Source organism: Dipteris shenzhenensis, chromosome 1, assembly GCF_047967505.1.
Source record: "Dipteris shenzhenensis isolate YYH24624 ecotype China chromosome 1, Dip_SZ_1.0, whole genome shotgun sequence".
Taxonomy (NCBI): domain Eukaryota; kingdom Viridiplantae; phylum Streptophyta; class Polypodiopsida; order Gleicheniales; family Dipteridaceae; genus Dipteris; species Dipteris shenzhenensis.
Window position 1 is genome coordinate 70,369,301 of NC_141596.1, and position 19,044 is coordinate 70,388,344.

Genomic DNA, 19,044 nt, shown 5'->3' on the forward strand with positions numbered 1-19,044 from the left:
TTCTAGCACAAAAGGGAACGTGTATAGATAGACGACTCTTGGTTAGATTGAAAGTGAGGAATTCCCTAGGATCAAGGAATCAATCCGCATGAAGAGGAAAATATAATGTAATACAAAAGTTGTGTAGATGGAGATATATTGTGTTACGCTCAAGTTGAGGTAGCATAACCTTGGAAGAGTCAGTGGACATTTTCCTTTAGAGGATCAATGTTTGTATTATATTTATGTGGGCTTCACGTAAATGGTCAAAGGAATTAGTGTCAAGGTCTTTGGTGAGGGCATAATGGTACAGACTAGATGAATCGAAGGTTGAGGACATAGGTGCACCTGAATCCGTAAATTGCCAAGGGGCAAATGGATTTAATGTTATCCCAAGAGAGGGTAAAAAGGATGCATGGTAGGGGCTTCTAATTAAGACATGTGCCATTCAGATTCATCTAGGGAGATGAGGGCTTTGGAAAGCTACGCTTGTGCGGAAAAAAAATTCTAACTGTTGAAGCAGGCTTTACCAGAGGTTGGCTGGGTAGAAAGATAGCGTGCCTATGCCCGTGATTAGACAGGAGACTTGTGATGATAGCAGATAGATCGTGTCATTTGGTATCAAAGCGGCAGGTCACGAAGGTGTAGCGGAGGTTGATGTTCTCGTGAAAGCCCAATGTGTGGGACATCGCCAAAAAAGAATTTGAGTGTCGAACTAGGGTGTCGCTTCAACTCAATTCCAGTTACAGGAAGGCTTTTCCCCAGCAAGCTCATAGTATGTCTACTAGACCATCTCATGAAGAGAAAGGTAAAGCTCCAATGGAGCCTGAATCTAGTGTTCATACGGTCGAGCCTAGGAGGGCTAAGGTGCCTAATATTGCCAATTATAGGCCAGATAAGTATTCTGGTCGGATGTCTGACCGTAGTTCTGATATCATAGAGACCTGATTACACAAATGAGATGAGGCCTTTGCCATTTATGAAATCAAGAATGATATAAAGAAAATCCACGAGGCCACCCACATGTTCAATGAGGCAACGGATAGATGGTTGATAAAACAACATAATGATGGAGTGGCATCCACTACTTGGGAGGGGTTTAAAAAGAATTCAAAAAACACTTCTTACCTCCTGACGAAGCATCCCGAGCTTGGGATCAGTATCGAAACCTTCGTCAGAGAAATTTATCAGTGGTTGAATGCACTGATAAGTTCAGAGAAAGTGTAATGAAAATTTATGAACCTCTACCTTAGTCAGTGCAAGTAAAAGATTTTATTGTTTGACTGAATGATCGGATCAAGATGAAAGCTCGGGCTAAGTATGCGAACACGCTAGATAAAGCAATTGCCATAGCCCTGAACTATGAGGATGCCAAAGGAAACAGACCAAGTGGGTTTGTGCAGGTTGGGACTCGGTATGAATACCTGAAGAAAACTGGGTTTAAGAAGAAGTCGGTTAGCAAAGGGAGTGGCTCACAGTCTAGTGGCCAAGCCAAGCAGGCGAAGCTAGTTGAGACTCTTTCTAAACCAAGTACCACCATTGGAGTGAAAAGAAAAGTAACACCAATGGCAGCCCGGGCTTGTTAGTCGAAGTCTTCTTTGAATCCAGAGCAAAAAGAGTTAGCGAGGAGAGAAGGATTATGTTTTGGATGCCTTCAACGTCATCTGTGGAAAGATTGTCCACGAAACAAGGATCGTGGGATGGCTGAGATGGTGATTTGAGAATGCGACATGGAAATGAAGGAAAGTCCCAGAGCAGAACAGATGGAGACTCAGCTAGCGGGATCTTCTCAAAGGTCAGTACCTGTTTTGTTATGTGTGTCTGTTGCTAAGCTAGTTCATAGTGTGCTTGATAATATCCTATCAAAGCCCGCGGCAACGGGGTATACAGCCTTTAATGATACGGAGTTAATTTAGATGAAGGGTCAAGTAGCCAATCATGATGTCATTGTGTTGTTTGACTTAGCGTTAATGCACAATGTAATTAACTCCAAGCTTGTAAAGAGGCTGAAATTAAAGACTAGCCCATCTGACTATGCATGCACAGTCAGAATGACAGACGGAAGTTCAATTGAAGTATGGGACCAAAGGGTTACCCAGTTGGAACTTCGAATTCAAGACTATGTAGAGAAGCTTGATTTTGAAATGATAAGTCTTGCTCACGCAAATATAGCCCTGGATAAGGCTTGGCATTCTAGGAAGAATCCAGCCATAGATTGAAAAAAGCACATTTATGAGTTCAAGATGAATGATGTGCTGTATGTCTTACGAGGTGAAAAAGATATACCTCAAGGACTATTGGTTTCCGTACTAGAAGTTCGAAAAGCTCAAGAAGAGTCTTTGTTTCTTTGTACAGCATCGGTAGAGCCGATTGATAATCCTTCGGCTAGCATTGATGTTACCCAAGATGGGGAGATGTCCAAGTTGGCTGATCAAATAGTAGGGGAGTTCTTTGATTATTTTAGGGATGAGTTGCCTTATGGGTTACCTCTAGAGCGGAATGTTCAGCATAAGTTTGAACTAATCTCGGGGACAATACCTATAAATAGATCTCCCTATAGGTTAAGTTTTACCAAAGAAGCAGAGGTGCGGAGACAACTAGAAGAATACCTGAAGCTGGGGCAGATTCATCCAGTTTCTCATCTTTTTCTTCGCCAGTGATATTGAAGAAAAAGAAGAACGACACTTTTTGCCTCTGTATAGATTACAAAGCATTGAATAATATCATTGTTAAGCACAGGTATCCAACAGCTCGGATCGACAATTTGCTAGATGCATTGCATGGGGCCATAATCTTCAGCAAGATAGATCTTAAGTGTGGCTACCATCAGATCCGTATTAGAGTCGAGGATGTACATAGAACCGCTTTTAGAAGAAGGTTTGGACATTATGAGTTTTTGGTAATGCCATTTGGACTTACCAATGCTCTCGCTACATTCTTCATACTTATGAACGATTTACTACGTCCATATATTAGGGAGTTTGTAGTATATTTTATTAGTGACATTCTTATTTTCAGCAAAAGTATTGTTGAGTGTCATGTTCAATACTTTCAGAAAAGTGAGTCTTTATGTAAATGAAAAGGAAACTATACTGTGTATGATAAGACTTGAATATTTAGAATTCATTATTACTCGTGATGGGATAGAACTGGATCCAAAGAAAGTGGCTGCGATACTGAGTTGACCTATCCCTCAGAGTTTGACCACCACTTTGCGACCATTCTTAGGATTTGTCCAATTTTATCGAAGGCATATCAAAGGGTATTCCGAAATAGTATCGCCATTGACTGATCTGACCTCAGATAAAGTACCTTTTATATGGGAACAAAATCAACAGGAAAGTTTTAACACCATAAAACAAGCTATGATCTCAGGACTGCTGTTAAAAATAGTTGATCCCTAGAAACCGTTTTTCATTGAAACTGATGTAAGTGGCATTGCAGTAGAAGCAATTCTCCTCCAAGGGGGAAGGCCTGTTGCCTTTGAAAGCAATAATCTTTCTCCCTCTGAATGAAATTGGCCAACTCATGAATTAGATTTGTATGCTGTTGTCCATGCTTTGAAAACATGGAGATATTATTCGTATGGATCAGAGTTTTATGTCAATGTTGATCATGATACTCTGAAACATTTTTGTAAACAACCTGACTTTAGAGGCCGACAAGCTAGGTGGGTAGAACTCATGCAGGAGTTTAACTTGACGATTCGGTAACGAAGAGGGAAGAATAATAAAGTTGCTGATGTGCTGCCACGCATTATGCATAATATGAGTTTCACGGTATTAGAGAGTGCTCTAATGATCGAGATTAGAGAAACTCAAAAGGTGGACGAGTTCGTCCAGAGCCTTTGCCCTAAGGCTCATGTGCTGAACCAGGGGAAAAGGGTGACCTGGCATTTAGAAAGGCCAAACATATGCAAGATATACCATAAGAGATGGTATGCTGAAAAGAAATGGCAAGGTAGTAGTACCTAATCAGAATGATCTGAGGTAGCGAGTCATTCAACAATGCCATGATAGACCATGTGCAGGACATCTAAGGGTCAAGAAAACGTATGATCTCATGAAACTAGAATTCTTTTCGCCAAAAATGAAAAAACGTATTCATAAATATGTGACACGTTGTTTATTCGTGTCAAGTAAGTAAGGCAGTGCGGGTGAAGCCACCCAGACTTTTATAGCCTTTGGAAATACCACTAAGAAGGTGGGAGAGCATTTCCACGGACTTTATTGTAGGTCTGCCTATGCACAAGGTGGATATGATTCTATCCTTGTAAGATGGCTCACTTCATTCCAACTAGGGAGTTTGTTAGTGCCCCGCAAGTGATGGATTTGTTTATTAAACATATATTTCGTCTGCATGGATTACCCATATCCATAGTATCAGACTGGGATGTTAAATTTACCAACCATTTTTGGATTGCAGTGTTTGAGACACTAAGGAGTGAGTAGGGAATGAGTAGTGGGGATCATCCAAAAACGAATGGTCAGACGGAAATAGTCAACCAAATTTTAGAGGATATGCTTAGAGCATATGATTCATTGAGGCAACATACATGGGACAAGTGGTTGCCATTGTTAGAATTTTCCTACAATGATAGAAAACATTCCTCTATAGGGACTAGTCCGTTTGAATTGAACTATGGTTATAGACCAACAAATCCAACCATAGTTGGAGTACCTTAGAAAGTGCCTAGTGCCGCGAACTTTGTGGTTCAGATGCGGGAGATGCTAGCACTTGTTGTGAGAGCTAACATCTGCCAAGCTATGGATAGAGCTAAGGGTATGCGGATGAAAACAGATCCATTAGAGAATTTAAGGAAGGAGAAAAAGTTTTTCTTAGAGTTCCTTCACAATCATACTCACCTGATCGTAATTGACGTTTACAAAATCATGAACATAAGATTCAAATCAATGTGACTCCAGTTTAGTTTCTCGTTTAAAGAAATTTTTGCATGTAGGTGACTCACTAATCGAGGGTGTTATTTTGTTTCAGAGATAGAGTTCAGAGATAGAGGATAATGCAAGACACAAACCAACAAGAACCCTGGACCGAGGAACAATGCAAGTACGCAATCGGAAGATACCCACGGTGTTGGTTGCATGGCATGGTTTACCTCTATCAGAAGCTACTTGGGAATTCATATACCAATTGCGGAGAGTATTCCCAGACTTTATCATCGAGGATGTTGATGCCTGAAGAGAAAAGAAATGTTACGCTCAAGTTGAGGTAGCATGACCTTAGAAGGGTCAGTGGACATTTTCCTTTGTATTTATTGTGAGAAAATGCAAGAGAGCAAGAGTGAGCAAGATGGAGAGTGAGCTGAACGTAGTTCACTCCCAAAGTGTACTGAACTGAAGTGACTGAAGTGAATTACAAAGAAAGAGATAAGGGTTTTGTCTAAGTCACAAACCCTATCTAATCACTAACCGTAGTTAGAGATTAGACCATGGTTAGGGGGGAAAAACCTCTAAGAGGAAAAAGTGTCCCTAACTCACTTATTACATTACATTGGCCACTTCCTAGAATATAATAATAATTCTAACACCCCTCTGCAGTGCCAATGCGGTGTACAAGGTAGTGATCAATCACCAAAAGGAGATAAGTTTAGGGCACTGCGAAATACCTCAAACTTCTCACGTGGAAGTGCTTTGGTGAAGATGCCTGCAACATTGTCATCTGTTGCAGATGCATGCTTACAGTGATTCAGATTGGGCTGGAGACTATGATACCAAGCAGTCCACTAGTGGTAATTGTTTCTTTTTGGGCAACGCTTGCATGTCTTGGCTGAGCAAGAAGCAATCTACAGTGGCTACTTCCTCATGTGAAGCTGAGTACAGGGCAGCTTTCACAGCGACAGTTGAGTGTGTTTGGCTGCGACGTTTGTTCGTTGACCTTCGTCTCATATTAGAGGGTCCTTCTCTTATTCTCATTGATATTCAGAGTGCTATTGCAATGGCAAAGAATCCTGTGTTTCATGCTCGCACGAAGCACATTGAGGTTCATTATCATTACGTCAGAGAGAAGTTTCATACAGGGGAGATCAATATGATCTATGTTTTCCCTGGGAAACATCAAGCCAAAAGACTTTGTGCCTTGCAAATATCTGAAGATGCATTTTACAGCCTGCCAATGTGTTGTCTTTGGGCTGTGCATATATCTGCTCACCTGAGATACTGCATACTGAATATCCGGCTTGGTATTGCACAAGTATATGAGATAGCCAGGAGCGTGGCTGTAAAGTGTGACATCCACTGATTCACCTGCATCATACATAGTAAGCTTCAGCCCGGCTTCATGGGAGTGGCAATAGGCTTACAATCGTGCATGTTGAACATAACCAAGAGTTTGTGCACATACTTGGATTGAGACATAACGATGCCATGCTTGTCTTGTATAAACTGGATCCCCAAATAAAAATTTAACATGCCCAAATCTGTCATGTCAAATTCAGCTTTCACTTGAGCTTTGAAATATGCAATTATATCCTCATTTGACCCTGTGAGCAGCATGTCATCCACGTAAAGAATGATGACCAAAATATCCCCCCCATCCTTCTTGATGTAGAGGGTGCTTTCCGTAGGACTATTGTGTAATCCCTTACTTTCCAAGAATGCATCTATCTTGTCAGACCATGCACGTGGGGCTTGTTTCAGCCCACATAAAGCTTTGTTAAGCTTGTAAACTTGAAGTGCATTGCCAGAAAGTTCAAATCCATAAGGTTGCTTGACATAAACCTCTTCCTGCAAGTCCCCATTAAGGAAAGCTGTTTTTATGTCCAACTGATGGACATTCCACACAAAATTTTCAGCCATTGCATTAACTGACCGTATGGTGGTCATGCGGGATGTAGGAACAAAAGCCGCCTCATAATCTATGCCCTTCTTTAGTGCATAGCCTTTGGCAACCAGCCTTGCCTTGTACCTATCAATAGACCCATCTGGCTTCCTTTTCACCTTGAAAATCCACTTGGTACCAATGGCATGCTTACTTGGTGGCAAATCTAAAACATCCCAAGTTTGATTTTTTTCTGTGGACTGCAACTCATTGTGCATGGCATGCATCCAATGCACATTATCCTTTGCTTCTTCAAAAGAGTCAGGCTCCTCTTCATCAAGAAGAGTCCTTGCATAAGCTGTCTCATCTGAAAGAGGCCCCCCTGCATGCCTTACTCCACTACGAGTCCTGCCATGCAATGGGGCCTCAAGCCTACTCTCCCTAAGAGTGTGAAGCAACCAATTCGGGACTGTTTTGGCTGCGTGTATCTCTTGAATTTCTTGCCTGACAACTTCATCCACACCCTATGGAGGTACAAAATCAGCTGGTGGCTGAATTAGGGCATGTGGATCGGGAGGAGGTTGCTGTAAATTCTGATTTTCAGCGGAGGAACCAAATGCTATAGGAAGCATCCCCTCAAACACATCATCTAAAGAAGCTGGAATCTGAAATTCAGCATGTATGTGCTGAATTTTCAGAGAATGTAACATCTCTACTAGCAAAAATCTTGCATGTAGTAGGATTGTAGAGACGATAGCCTTTGCTTTGTGAACTATATCCCACAAAAATGCATTTAAGTGCCTTATCTGACAACCTGTGTCGAAACTCCACAGGCACGTGGGCATATGCAACACAATCAAAAACTCTGAAATGGTCCATTGAAGGCTTTCTCCCATGCCATGCCTCATAGGGAGTGATTGTCTTCAAAGCCTTTGTGGGAGCCCATTCAAAATATAGTTGGTACACATGAGGCCTTCAAGCCAAAACCTGTGAGGCAACTTCTTACTTGTAAGCATGCATCTATCCATCTCCATGGCAGTGCAATTCTTCCGCTCAGCTTTGCCATTCTGTTGAGGTGTAAGCCTCACTGTAAGTTGATGCGTGATACCTTTCTCCTTAAAAATTGCCTCAAATTCATGAGACATATACTCTTTCCCTAGATCTGTGCGAAGTGTTTGTACCTTGAGTCCTGTCTCATTCTCAACCATAGTCACAAAGTGTTTGAAACGCATAAACACTTCTGATTTTACCTTAAGACCATAGACCCGAGTGTAGTTGGTGAAGTCATCTATGAATGTAACAAAATAGAGATAACCCTTAAAAGCAGGTGTCCTCGTGAGACCGCAGACATCACTGTGAATAAGCTGTAATTTCTGCGTAGCTTTTACTGCACCATCCTTCTTGAAAGGAAGTCTATGCATCTTGCTAAGGATGCAACCTTTACATGCATGAGGAGGAGGCGACTCTAAAGGATGCAATGCATCCACCATATCATGCCTCTGAAGTGTCATTAAGCTGCCATAGCTCATGTGCCCATATCTGGCATGCCATAACTCCGCATTCTGCATCGCAGCCGTGTGAGTGCTCACTGATAATGCAAGATTGGATCTTTTTTCATATAAATCAAGCTGAAAAAGACCCCGATACAAAGTGCCAGACAACATCAAAGCATAGTCATTCTCTTTGTCTCTGACTGTGCACTTATCATCATAAAAAACAACATGAAATCCTCCTCTATTGAGTAAGGACACTGAAAGCAAATTCTTCTTTATGCCTGGCACATAGAGAACATCTGAAATTCTGAAATCTGTGCCATCAGTGGATGTGAGAATAATGTCTCCCACTCCACACACTGAATAAGAAGAATTATTTGCACAAACCTTCTTTTTGGTAGGTGGTGGGTACAGAGATGCAAAAAGACTCTTCTTGGAAGTGATGTGCTTTGAAGCACCGCTATCAAAATACCAAGTATTCAGTGTCTCATTGACACTGAAAGAGCATGTATCCTTTGAAGGATCATAGCTGCAAGCCAAAAAAGCATAAGGGTGATCATCATTAGTGGCTGTAGCATCTGAACTACCCATCGAAAAATCTGAAGTGCAAGACAAAAAGGCATAGTGCTCTTCCACAAAGTTGGCTACAACATCTCCCCCATCATGAGAATGAGGAGCTGATGTGTCTGACACAGCCATACCGGAATCTCTTTTCTTCTCTTTGGCTATGCGCTTCTTGCATCCTCCAATATAATGACCTGGCTTCTTACAATAATGACAAATGCCCTTCTTTTTCTACTTATCTGCATCACCCTTTGTCCTGAATCAGCTTTATGCTGATGTGTGGGCTGATTGGCATGTGGCTTTTGCAGCCCTTTACCCTTGGGCTTGAACTTGGAAAGCATGGCATGCTCGCCAGTCCGGGTTGCTATATTTCTGGGATTCTACTACTCCTGCAACAAAAGTCCTACCAACTCGTGAAAAGAGAGAAGATTGCTGCCCCCCCTCAATGTGTGGAAACCGAGATAGGACTCAGGAAGAGAATTTAGAGTTGTGGTGATCATCTCTTAATCCGGAATGACTTCATCAATATTCAGCAACTGTTCCGACAAGTCCTGAAGCTTGGTGAGGTGAGAATTCATGGAATCTCGCTCATCCATATGCGTATGGGAAAGCTCTCACTTCAGAAAGGAAACTCTGGCATCATTTCTTGCTGCAAACATACTCTCTACTATCTCTCAAGCTGCCATAGATGTCTTGCATGACCGAATGTGAGGTATAATGAACCTCTTGACAGAGAGAGAAATCACTGAAAGAGCTTGTGCATCTCTAGAGTCCCATCTTTTCTGCTCTGCTGTGTGAGCTCCTGGAGCAGCCAGGAGCGGCTGCTCCAACTACTTGTGCTGCATTTGCACCTCTACCCTTGCCTCCAGCTGTAGGAGTGACAGGTGTAGCAACTGTATCTGGTCTTGCTTCGTCTCCATTGACATAATCCCAAAGATGTCTGCCAACCAAGATATTGCGAACCATGAAACTCCACAAGGAGTAGTTGGTGCCATCCAACTTATCCTCCTGTGTGAGAAGTCCGAACACCTCATTGGGGTTGTTTAGAGCCATTTTCACCGGATAATCTCAAAAAACACCTGCAAAGAAAATCTACCCACAGTGACAAATACTGTCACAGCCTATCAAAGGCTCAAAATGCACCAAAATGCTTTGCTTAATGCCTAAAAGTCTGCAAATAGAATCTGCAAAAAGTGGCAAAAGTCTGCAAATTGACTCGTACTGAGTCCAAAACTGCTTGCAAACTTCCAAAATGCTCTTTTACCTGCAAAATTGCAACCCAAATGCAAAAGCCCCAATTTCTTGTGGGAATACACCTATCAATTTAAATTAAATGGTGTATCATATGTTCTTTGATATAAGAAGGATCTACTCAAATTTCTTTAATCTCGACTATGGAAGTCCGAAAAATTCTAAGTGAGTTTCGGCTTCTTTGTAGATGTATTAGTTGAGTTGTATCATATGTTTCTTTGTACGGAAGTTCAAAAAATTCCAGGTGAGTTCCGGCTTCTTTTTAGAGGTATTAGTTGAGTTGTGCAAGGATGCATTAGCAGATTCTTCAACTATCCAAGGTGGAGAGATGGCCTTGTTAGTTGATTCCAAGTGAGTTTCTGATTTTTATAGAGATGCATTACCCTATGGGTTACCTTAATAAAGAAATGTTCCACATAAGACTAAACCTATTCTCTATAGGCTAAGCTTTGCCTATGAGATTGATGTGCAAGGACAACTGGAAGAATACCCCAAGATGGGGCAGATTGAAACTTGTTTTCTTTACCAGTGATATTAAAGAAAAAGATGATACTCTTCAATTGTGTATCAATTACCAAAGGTTTGAATAATATCACCATTAAGTCAGATATCCAATGGCAAGATTTGATGATACTCTTCAATTGTGTATCAATTACCAAAGGTTTGAGAAATATCACCATTAAGTCAGATATCCAATGGCAAGATTTGATGATATGGTAGATGCACCATATGGAGGCATAATCTTTAGGAAGATTGATCTCAAGTGTGGCTGCCATCAGATTAGAATTCGAGCTAAAGATGTATTTAAGACTACTTTCAAAAGCAAATTTGGTCATTAGGAGTTTTTGGTGATGCAATGTCCACTTAATAAAACTCCGGCAACATATGTGATGTCGATGAATGATTCACAAGGCCCGTATATTAGAAAGTAGTAGTACATTTCATTGATGATATTTTAGTCTATGGTTAAAGTATTATTGAACAAAGGAAACACTTAAGAAAAGGATCCAATACTTTGAGGCAAGCTAGTCTTTTTGTAAGCAAAAAGAAGACAGCTACGTGAGAGTGCTTGGCGTTAGTATAACTCTTGATGAGCATGAAATGATCCCAAAAGATGGCTACCATTTTAGTGTAGCTAGTATGAGTATATGCCAAAAAGACCTCATGATCTATGCAGTGGGTTTGCAAGCAATCAAAGGAAGATTGCTGCAGAGAACGCTTGAAAAAGCCAAACAGAGAGAAAGTAGGATCACCAAAGACTTTACAATTCCTATATGTCCATAAAGTCCATAGTGCCCAGTAGCGAACCCAAACGAAGAAAAGATGAAACTCCGGTCTGGATGGATGAAACCCAAATAGCCAAGAGAACTTCCCAAACGGAACAGATGGGAATCTCGCTCACAGGCGCTGTTGAAGCAGATAAAAAAACTCACGAGAGCATGGACAATACCAAAACAAGTGAGGCACAGTCTCTGAAGAAGCAGAACATCTGTGGCAAAGTGCATGAGTAATGTGTCGATGAGCTAATAGCTGTCCAGATGGAAACACTCCCAAAATAACTCGCCAAATGAAAACCTTGCTTTCTGGGATCTTCTCAAATTCACCTTGCTGCAAATGGTAAATGCAGCATGGCAAAATCAGCAAATGCCTGTGTCGTGGCCGAAGAAATCTTTTATTGTTGTAAAATAATTACATTCATAGTTACTTCGAAAATGAAGTAACTACTACTCAACTAAAGATCTCAGTATAAGCTGTATACACATCCTGATCAATTAAACGAGTCTAAACACAATCATAGAATGATTGCTACAGAGATCGTTTGAAAAAAAGAAAAGATGAAAATAGTGGATCACCAAAGACTCTATGATTTCTGTCCATCCATAAAGTCCATAGTGCCCCGTAGCGTACCCAGACAAAAAGTAAGTCAAAACCCTGTCTTGCTGGATGAAAACCAAACAACCAGAAAAACCTGCCAAAAGTAACAGTAGGAAATCTCGCTTGAAGCCTCTGTTGGATGAGAGCGATGAAGTCACAAGTATGTGGACAGAACCAAAAGATGTGAAGCACAGATTCAGTAGAGTGTAGGCATTTGTGACAAACAGCCGGAGCAATATGTCTGTGTGCGAGTAACTGGCCAGATGGAAAAATGCGAAGCAGGACTCACCAAAGGAAAAGCTGTTGCCGAAGAGAGACTTTGTAATGCCAAAGGAGACGCAGCCATTTTCTCCACCACTTCAGTGGGCGATCCTTATGCCAAATAGTATTTGCTCTGTCAGAAATCCAAGGCGGTAGTAATAACACTTTATACAGAGATGACACTGTGATATGTGAGAGCTTCAAGGGACGGGCTGATGAGGAAGAAGAGTGTAAAATCCAATCCTCAAGCCCATTCTGAAGTTCCAAACGAGGTACCGGCAAGAACGGTTAAAGGACGATAGTGAGCTCCCAAACCGTATTTGCTAGCAGCCATAGAAAAGGATAAAAGTGTGCCATCATCCTGAAGTACATCCGCCACAGATGAAATGCCTTTGAAGGAGAGAAAATAAGAACGTCTGGGTTCTTGTATGGCCAAAGAAGGGTGGAATACTTTGGACCAATAAATATTCTCAGCCCTCAAGACTTTCCGGACAGAGAATCTCGGCCATGCCATTACAAGTGGGATAAGATGTGGCGAGGGAGAGAAAGAGCACACCGACACACAAGCAGGATGGACACAAGAGTGTGTGGGAATAAGAAGTATGTGTGTACCTCCCCTAGCACACAGTCAACCTTTTATATGAAAGGATAAGGTTACAACACTAAGTACACCGTACTTAGTGTACTTAACAAAATAAAAGTACTAACTGTACTTAAGTGTAATAACTGTACTTGGGTGGCCATAGTGCCTTTACCCCAACAACCTCCCACTTAAAGGCAATATGCCCTCAAGTAAAAAATAAATGAGGCTCAACCTATACCCATCAACTGTCGGCAATGTGCAAACCGCTCTGCAGGCAAGTCTTTTGTCAACAAATGTGCTGGATTATCATCTGTGTGAATCTTGACAAGCTGAATCAGCTTATCATCTATTACCTCCCTGATGAAGTGATACTTCACATCAATGTGCTTAGTCTTTGCATGAAAGACAGGATTGTGTGCCAACTGAATAGCACTCTGACTGTCACAATGCAACAATGGAATATCTCCTGTAATGCCCAAGTCTCCCACTAGCCGAGATAACCATAAGGCCTCCTTGCATGCCTCTGTGGCTGCAATATATTCAGCTTCCGTGGTAGACAAGGCTATGCACTGCTGCATCCTTGACATCCATGACACGGCACCTCCAGTGAATGTATAAACATAACCGGTAGTAGACTTCCGGTTATCTGGATGACCAGCAAAATCTGAATCCACATAACCATGCACCTTTGCATCTCGCTTGCCAAAGCATATGCACAACTCCTGCGTGCCCTTCAGGTATCTCATGATACCTTTCACTGCATTCCAATGCTTCTTGCCTGGATTTGCCATATATCTGCTAACCACTCCCACTGCAAACGCAATATCAGGTCTGGTAGCAACCATGGCATACATGAGACTGCCATAAGCTGAAGCATACGGAATCTTGGCCATTTCAGCCCTATCATCATCTGAGTGTGGGCTGTCCATTGCACTGAGTTTCACATATGGAGGCAATGGAGAACTAAGGGTCTTCCCCCCCTCCATATGAAACCTGTGCAATACTTTGCCAATATATTCGGTCTGAGACAAATACAACAAACGCTGTCCCCTGTCTCTCCGTATCCGCATTCCTAGTATGTGATTTGCATCACCAAGGTCCTTCATATCAAAGGCCTCATGCAATCTTTTCTTGAGGTCATCAAGCTCCTCACGAGCTTTACCAGCAATAAGCATGTCATCCACATATAAAATGAGAATGATTAAGCTGCCATTTGCAGCCCTTTTGGTATATAAGCAGTGATCGTCATCACTTCTCCTGAAACCTTGGGACTTCATGAAGGTATCAAATTTCTTATACCATTCCCTTGGTGCCTGTTTCAGCCCATAAAGGCTCTTCTTAAGCTTGCATACAAGTGACTCCTTGCCCTTGACTGCAAATCCCTTTGGCTGCTGCATGTAGATCTCCTCATGAAGATCACCGTGAAGAAAGGCTGTCTTCACATCCATTTGGCATAATTCCAAATTCTCACATGCAATTAAAGCAAGTACAATCTTGAGTGTGGTCATCTTAACCACTGGAGAAAAGATCTCATCAAAATCGACACCATACTCTTGCTTAAAGCCCTTGGCAACCAACCTGGCTTTATACCTTGGCTTAGCTCCAAGTGTGACTTTCAATCTATACACCCACTTGCATGGCAGTACTTTCATGCCCTTAGGCAACTGCACCAATTCCCAAGTACCATTTTTATGGAGACTGTCCATTTCAGACTTTATGGCTAGTTCCCATAGCCTTTTATCATGCATTTGCACGGCTTCCTTGTAACAGGAAGGTTCTCCACAGTCTGTAAGCATAATAAAATCTGCCCCTGGAACAAATCTGTCTGGCTGCCTCATTTGTCGAGTGGACCTTCGGACCCATTGGTCTTGCTGTCCAGCTTGCTGCTCTCCTAAAACAGGTGGCTGTTCCAGTAGATCAGGCTGCAGAATTATGCATGGGAGATCTTCCAAAGGTGGCATATCCTGTAGGACATCTTCCGCCACTGCGGGCTGTCCATTTGGACCTGCTGCAGCATCATGCATTGGCTGATTACGCTGCTGTTGTGGCTGATTCGCAGCTTGCCTGAATTGTACAGGATGTCCCGAGTCATCAATGGCAACCTCTGAAGCATCAGAAGGCTTATCTGCTGCCTTAAACATACATGACTCATCAAATAAGACATCATTGCTGCGTATTAGCTTCTTATTCACAGGATCCCATAGGCGGTAACCCATCTCACCACTGTCACCATATCCAAGAAAAATGCATTTAAGAGACTTAGGATCAAGCTTGCTGCGATCTTCTCTGCGTATATGCACGTACGCAGTGCAGCCAAAGACCCTCAAGTGCTTATAGGAAGGAGGTTTTCGTGTCCAAAGCTCCTTTGGCACTCTACCATCTAGTCTTTTATTTGGTGACCTATTGATGAGGTGTACTGCTGTTTTTACAGCCTCAGCCCAAAATCCATGAGGTAAAGCAGCATGTGACATCATAGAGCGGGACTTTTCCTGTATGGTTCTATTCATACGCTCTGCAGTGCCGTTTTGCGCTGGACTGTAAGGAGCAGTGAGTTCTCTTTTAATACCTCTAGCATCACAAAATGCATTGAATGCATTAGACATATACTCCCCACCGTTATCTGACCACAAAGCCTTCAGTGTTCTGCCTGTTTGGTTCTCAACCATAGCAAGCCATTTCTGGAACACTGGAAAGACATCACTCTTCAATCGAAGAGGATACACCCACACCTTCCTTGTGGAATCATCTATAAATGTGACAAAGTACCGTGCACCTCCAAGTGAAGGACTAGGCATCTCACACACGTCTGTATGCACAAGCTCAAGTTGAGCATCTTTATGTCCTAATCTCCTTTTATGAGGACACTGTAACTGTCTACCATATATGCAATGCTCACAAAACTTTAAATCAAAAAATTTAAGAGACGGTAAGTAGCCAAGGCGAGCCAATTGCTCCATTCCACTTATGCTCATATGTCCCATCCAGCTATGCCACATAGAAATATTCGGCAGCTCGGTGGCATGAATATCAGCATGATTACATACTTTAGCATGAAGAGTATACATTGTGTCAACCTTAGAGCCTCTGGCAACAACCAGGGCACCTTTGATGACCTTCCAGAAACCATGACCAAAGCTGGTCACAAAACCTTCGTCATCCAACATGCCAGTAGAAATCAGATTTTTCTTGACTTCGGGTACATGCCTGACATTGTGAAGCATAAGCTGGGTACCATCAGCAAATACAAGCCTGACATCTCCAACACCGACAATACTGCATGCATGATTATCCCCTAGAAAAACGACTCCATTACTGCCTGCTGCATACCTTACAAACAATTCTCTGTAAGGTGTAACATGGAATGAGGCACCTGAGTCAATGATCCAAGAGTGCATGTCTGCAAAATCTCCTGCATGGAGAGAATGAGCATCCAAAGTAGAGAGAAATAGAACCTCTCCCTCACTGTCATAACCGTGTGTAGAATGAAGCTCTTCAATCTTCACACTGCTCTTGCCATTGCTTACTGGTACAATTGCCTTTGCATCTAACGCATCAGTGTTTTTGGCTTTGTCTCTCTTATCATTTTTCAGTTTAAAGCACTGCTTTTTGGTATGTCCCTTTTTGCCACAGTAGTAGCACTCAACATCTTTGTTGGAGCGGGACTTGCTCCTCCCTTTTCCCCTTTCCAGGGATTTGCCTCTTTGCTGACTTCTCCCCCTTGCATTTAAGGCATTGTTAGGCTTTACTGCATCTTGAGCTTTCAGCTTCTGCTCTTCTTGCAAAATCAGCCCTGTGATATCTGAAAAACTTATGAAAGTGTTTGCATTTGTTACAGCTGTGGTGAATGTATCCCAACTTTCAGGAAGAGAGATCAAGAGTGCCATACCCTTGGTTTCCTCATCCACCACATACTTTTGATTTGCAAGTTGAGTGACAATTGAATTAAACTCATTGAGATGTGCATCCATGGAGGTCCCTTCCTTCATCTTCAGATTGAAGAACTTGCGCAACCAATATATCTTTGTGGCTACACTTTGCTGCTCATATGTGTCCTGTAGCTTTTTCCACACACCCCAGGCTGTTTTTTCACCATCCACATTCCAAACAACACTCTCATGGAGTGACAATTCAATTATGGACTTTGCTGACAGATCAGCTAGTGCCCAAGCATCATCAGATGTGCCAGTGGGCTTCACACCTTTGTGTATAATAGGAGCATGAAACTGCCAGAGAATTAGCACATTCAGGACCATCTTTTTCCACATCGGGTAGTTAGCAGCACCCTGCAACTTTTTAATATTGAGAAGAGAAGATTCCGAGGATGAAGCCATTACAATCAGCAAGAAATATAACCCACACTTGGGTGCCTGACTCCCTGCAAACCAAGTGCACACAGGCACTTGAAATGTGCTCAAAAAATTTAATTCCTGCAGCGGAACAACAGGAACTGCACCTGCAAATATTTCTCCCAATTAAACAGAAAATTATAACTGTTTACTGCTTGCTGCAGTATCCGAACAGCAACTGTGTTTGCATCATTAAATGCACTGTTGTACAATCAGCAATACTCTGATATTAAAGCAGCATCTGCCATGCAATTACAGTGAAAAAAAACAGCAGTGTATTTTGCACTCTGTACTTCTGTACAATGACTGTAATCAGCCCCACAGTTGATACAGAACAATACCTGACTGTACCAGAAAGTACAGAATCAGTAAATGGCTGTTTGACTGTTCAAACCTGTCAACTTCAAGCTTCAAGATACCATTAAAACTGTATAACACAGTTTAGAGTAGGATTTAGGCAAAAGCCCCTTGACTGGAGGCAAAATTCGCAGAATTTTGAGTGCATTTACTGCTTCACTGACCACTGTAAGGCATTTAAATTGCTTCCCCCAGCACTGATATGCATCCAATTGCAAAACCCCCAATTTGACTGGCACATTCAGTGCTCAAGTCTACAAAGTAGTACTCAATGTAGCTTCTATTGTCCCGTGGATCAACAAATGCATACGAATCCTGCAAGAATCAACTCCAAATAGGAGGATAAACGCAATGCATGCGTATACAAGCCAATACTTGGCACTGGCTACAAAAGCCCCTTGATTCTGCAATTCAATGTTGAGGATTTCCTCACACAGTAGGCATAGACAGTTATCTGTTTCCCCCAATACCAGTAATGCTCACAATGAGCTCGAAGGATGCACTTGTACCTATAACACTGCCGGAGCAGTTGAAGAAAATTCTGACGAGAGCTCGTAGGCCTGGCGGGCTGTATTGGATGTGCGTTGGAGGAGTCGCCTGTGTGGCGACTTGTCGGACCGTTGGTGGCATCACCTATGCCACGAATTGGCGACCCGTTGAAGCCGTCGCCTGTATGGGCCCTGAAGGCATCGCCTGTGTGTGGCGTTGCAGTCGGCGACGCCGCTGTTGGCGTTGCTGGTGGCATCGCTGCTGGCGTCGCTGTTGGCATCGCCTATATTGGCATCGCTGCTGGCGTCGCCGGTAGCGATGCTGCTGGCGTCGCCACTTATGGCGTCGCTGGTAGCGTTGCTGCTGGCGACGGCTGGCCTCGATGGTTGATGGCGCTGGCAGCGCTGAATGCTGCCGGCCCTGCTGAAAGCAGCAGATCGATGCTGCTGCTGGCGCTGTTGCTGGACGGACGGGAGAGAAAGGTAGGCAGGCTCTGATACCACTTGTGGCGAGGGAGAGAAAGAGCACACTGACACACAAGCAGGATGGACACAAGAGTGTGTGGGGATAAGAAGTATGTGTGTACCTCCCCTAGCACACAGTCAACTTTTTATATGAAAGGATAAGGTTACAACACTAAGTACACCGTACTTAGTGTACTTAACAAAATAAAAGTACTAACTGTACTTAAGTGTAATAACTGTACTTGGGTGGCCATAGTGCCTTTACCCCAACATAAGATATGTTTCCAATCAAGAAGCAGGCGAGAGACAAAAGGGCAGCCTCTGATCTTGCCTTGGATAGAGCCAAATAGGAAATCCCACTGAGTAGGCTGCCAATGCCCAAAGGCAGAAGTATGAATATGTAATAAGAGAGAGCGGATCATGAAAGTCCAAGGCTAATCTCCTTGTCCCTCTGTGAGCAAGTAAATGCATTTTAATATTGAGAATGTCCAGACCCCCGTGCATCTTTTGAGAACAGAGACGATGCATAGAGAGTAATTTGAGACTTTTCTTGCTATTTTTTAAACACCAGAAAATTTCCATGATAGCTGACATAAAGGAAACCA

The 19,044-nt window shown here is 42.5% G+C and overlaps 1 protein-coding gene across 1 annotated transcript in view; it reads left to right on the forward strand.

Annotated features, from left to right (window-relative positions):
* ISA1 (isoamylase 1) overlaps positions 1–19,044 on the forward strand; it is a 116,836-nt gene that overhangs the window by 56,699 nt on the left and 41,093 nt on the right. The gene's annotated exons all lie outside the window — the stretch shown is intronic.